Here is a 4,297-nt window from a genome sequence, read left to right on the forward strand (position 1 = left end):
AATTACACATAATTAGCACCTTTTATGCTTCCAAAAAACAAAAAAGCACAAAAAACCCAGGACGGCTCTTTATTTGGGTATGTTTTGTATCTCATCAGCGCCGGGGCCATGTGATTGCCTGCAGAGAATTCATTTGTGGCCCTCACTGTACTGACAATGTCAATTTACAGGTGAATTGTGCGGTGAATGAGAGGCTGCTATGTATAGAGAAAACTGATCATGCAGCTATTGGCTGGAAACCAGTAATGGAGCTGCTTGCCAGATTCTAATAGTATTCATAAGACGTCATCCATTTCCCCCAGACGCACCGCCAATCCTCACGGCACCGCGCTCATAGCTTAAAGCTGAACTCCAGGCAGGGTGGAAAAACTTTGCTGCTTCGTATTTATTATTATATCATTTTTTGCAAGCAGTGTTTAGCTCTGAATTATACTTGGCGTTAGCATCTTGCATGTACAGGTCAGGAAAAGAAAAACATCCTGATAGGAGGCGAGCAGAATGACAGGGAAGATAAGCTCATCAGTCTGCTGCTACTCCTTTTACTGCGGAAAGCTGGAGGAGGGGCAAGACCTGCCAAGCTTACTTTATTTCAGCAGAGAACAAGTCAGGTCTCCTGACCTGCCAGACAGATGGCCAGAAACACAAATCCTTGGCAGGAAAAGCTTTGCTAGCTGGTGCGTCACTGATATAGAACAAGCATGCAGCCAGGTATATGTGACAAATCCTAAAGGTTATAGCCAAGCATTGAAAGGTTGGCAACCCACTGGCAGGTGGAGGTCTCCTTTTAGATTTTGTAGCAGTGTTTGGGCCCAGCAAATAAATAAGGCTGAAATCTATAGAGAAATCCATGGAGTTTATATTATCTGTTGGGAAATACCCCAATGATGGGGAAGTAGTTGGGTAAGTTTCTAAAAGTAGGGAAGGCCAAGGGGGATCAGTGTTACAGATATGGTTTGGCTAAATTGGGGAGCACAGCGTGCAGCCACATGTCTGGGGATGGGTCCCAGGAATATAGAAGATGCTTTCGCTGTATTATTATAGTACGGTATTTATATAGCGCCATCATATTACACAGCATTGTACAAAGTCCATAGTTATGTAACTAGCTATCCATCAAAGGAGCTCACAATCCAATGTTTGGGGGGTAAACCTAACTGTATGTTTTTTTGGGAAGTAGGATGAAACCAAGGTACCCCCATGCAGACTAGGGGAGAACTTGCAAACTCCATGCAGATAGTGTCCTGGCTGAGATTCAAACCTGGGACCCAGCACTGCAAAGGCAACAGTGCTACCCACTGAGCCACCATGCTGCCTATCTGCTGCTTTTATCCAAAAATAACAAGTAATAGGCAGCATGGTGGCTCAGTGGTTAGGACTCTGGCCTTTGCAGTGCTGGGTCCCAGGTTCAAATCTCGGCCAGGACAATATCTGCATGGAGTTTGTATGTTCTCCCTGTGTTTGTGTGGGTTTCCTCCCACATTCCAAAAACATGCAGTTAGGTTAAATGGCTTCCCTAAAAAAGACTTACACTGTAGGGACATTAGATTGTGAGGCCCCATGAGGGACAGCTAGTCACATGACTTTGTACAGTGCTGCATAATATGTCGGTGCTATATGAATAGTGTGTAATATTAATAAAACATTCCAAGCGTAAAATATAGCCAGTGGGGTCAAAGGATCAAGTTTGGGCTTTATAGATTACTAATATTTTCATTGCACTCCATGAAGCCAGAAACTGCCAGTTACATTAAATTTTCAGTGAACAACTCAGCAGCCGCCTTATCTTTTAATAAAATTCTTTATATACATAATGGGGAAACCGTTATTTATCCCCAGAGTATTAAGGGTCAAAGTGAATTTCCGTGACGAGAGTCTGCACATTTGTGCTTGCATTGTATGTGCCTCCGATATCTTTATATTTTAGGGCCATTCGGTTAGTAATGGCATTTATAGCAGGTATATTATTCTCAGCCATTTCTAACACCTGCAGTCCTGACTTCATATCCTTTGAGGAAGCGACTTTGCAAACACAATAAAATCCAAGAACAATGGAGCACCGACGGACAGACCACATTAGGAATCATTTGTTTTGTACATAATAAGGCGTAAAAGGCAAAACATGGAATACTTCAAAGACGAGCTCCTGGGAGCTCCTAAGATCTATTTTGATGATTGTCACGCCATGAAAGTATTTGTGATTTTAGCTGGGTTACTTGCTATTTATCTATTCTTGTAGTGAGTGCTGCATTGCAGCTGAAAGTTAAAATCAATGATCAATTTAGCTCTGGAAGTACTCGCTCTGTAAGCTTATGGTTGGGAATGGGGGGAAGATATGGGCAACATGGTGGCTCAGGGGTTAGCACTCCGGCCTTTGCAGTGCTAGGTCCTAGGTTCGAATCCCAGCCAGGACACCATCTGCATGGAGTTTGTAGGTTCTCCCTGTCTCTGTGTGGGTTTTTTCCCCCATCCCAAAAACGGTAGGGTGCAGTTAGGTTAATTGGCTTCCCCTAAATTGACCTTAGGCTACATTAATTACATATGACTATAGTAGGGTTATTAGATTGTGAGCTCCTTTAAGGGACAGTTAGTAACACGACTATGGACTTTGTACAGCGCTGTGTAATATGATGGTGCTATATAAATACTGTATAATAATTATTCATGGATAGGCTCACAGAAGGGAAAAAAAAGACTGGGAAGGGTGATGTTCATGGGTAATTTGGAGAATGGGAATTTCTGGGTTTGCAGATTCTAAAAAGAGTGTTATCTGAAAATAGGAATTTTATAAACTTTTATTATCATTGCTGGGTGGCAATAGGAAAATGTAGGAGTGTGGCCGATTTGTAGTGAAAAAACTCCACCTCTTCTTGTGTTCTATATAAGGCACATGAGTGATCAGAAGGGGAATAATCTTTCAGAATCTTTTTTTTCTAGATTTTCCTCCTTTAAAATTGGGTGCGTCTTATACTCCGGAGCGTCTTATACGCCGAAAAATACGGTACATATAATACCAGCAACAGGAAGATATTACCCACCACAGACAAATTTCAGTGACAACAACAATAGGCATATTCACCAGTAACAGGTACCCCAGTGGAAGGAAATTTCTAGAAAATTCTTTGCCAGTCCTTGGCCTGGTGGTATATTGGGGTTTTAGGGCTCCCCTCTCTTTGGCAACCTCCTGGGTATCTGTCTTCTCCCCCTCGTGGTTATGTAAAAGGTTCCAGACCAGAATGGTCCAATGGAGGATGCCTGTCCTCCAATGTATCCCGTCAATTTCTCAAATCCCCCACCCCGCTCCTCTTCTGTTCATTGGGTTCATGGTAGTCCTTCTGCCAGCCAATCCTGCAAAGGGAAGGGACAAGGGACAACTGAGACCTAGCTTATGCTAGCTTTTTGTTTTTCGCTGACATTGCGTTCAGCTCTTTACCTGGCGGTCATGGCCAAAAAGCACCTCAGTGGCCGCAGAAGTCCACTGTGGGGTCAATAGCAAAGATGGCAGGTTTGGAGGATGCAACTATACCAGGGTACACTGCTTTCATGCTCATTCAGGATAAAGTGACAGTATCAATTAAATTCTCCTTCACCAATCCATGTACAGGTAGTCCCCGAGTTAAGGACATCCAACATATTGACGACTTCTAGATACGAACGAGGCTTCCCTGCTCGCTTGTGTGCAGGACGGAGGCTTGATGGGGGGAGGGGAGCAGTTTGCATGACTTGCAGAAGAAATCTTTTGCTCAACACAGCGGAGGTTGTGGGTGATCTTTGGGGGTGAGCTCTTCTGCAACCTCTTGTATCTCTGTAATGACCAAGACAAACTCTGCAGTTGTTTCTTTTTGCATATCAAAGCACAATTTGCTCCAGAAGTTAATGAATGTCTAGGCTCCATAAAGTTTTTTTTTTTTTGCTTTGTTTGGTAATAACTCACAGTGAGAATTTTTGTACAGTAACTGACACCACACTTTCTAATATTATAATGAGACAAACATCTGTCCTAATTGCATTTATTAAATAATGTACTGTTCCGACTTACCGGTACATACAAATTCAACTTAAGAACAAACCCACAGTCCCCATCTCGTATGTAACCCGGGGACTACCTGTATACACACCACTCTAGTGGTTTCTTGCCTCCTCATCTTGTATTTTAGCCCAATCTCCAACATTCCCACTATTGACTGGTGTTTCAGACCTAGTGATTGACACCCGCTCCCCCATATTTTGGGGTGTCATGCTGACTAAGGTGTAAGGTGATTGCAAGATAGTTGGGTATAAGTTAGTAGCTGGTTGGGAG

Source organism: Pyxicephalus adspersus, chromosome 3 (genome assembly GCF_032062135.1).
Source record: "Pyxicephalus adspersus chromosome 3, UCB_Pads_2.0, whole genome shotgun sequence".
NCBI classification, from domain to species: domain Eukaryota; kingdom Metazoa; phylum Chordata; class Amphibia; order Anura; family Pyxicephalidae; genus Pyxicephalus; species Pyxicephalus adspersus.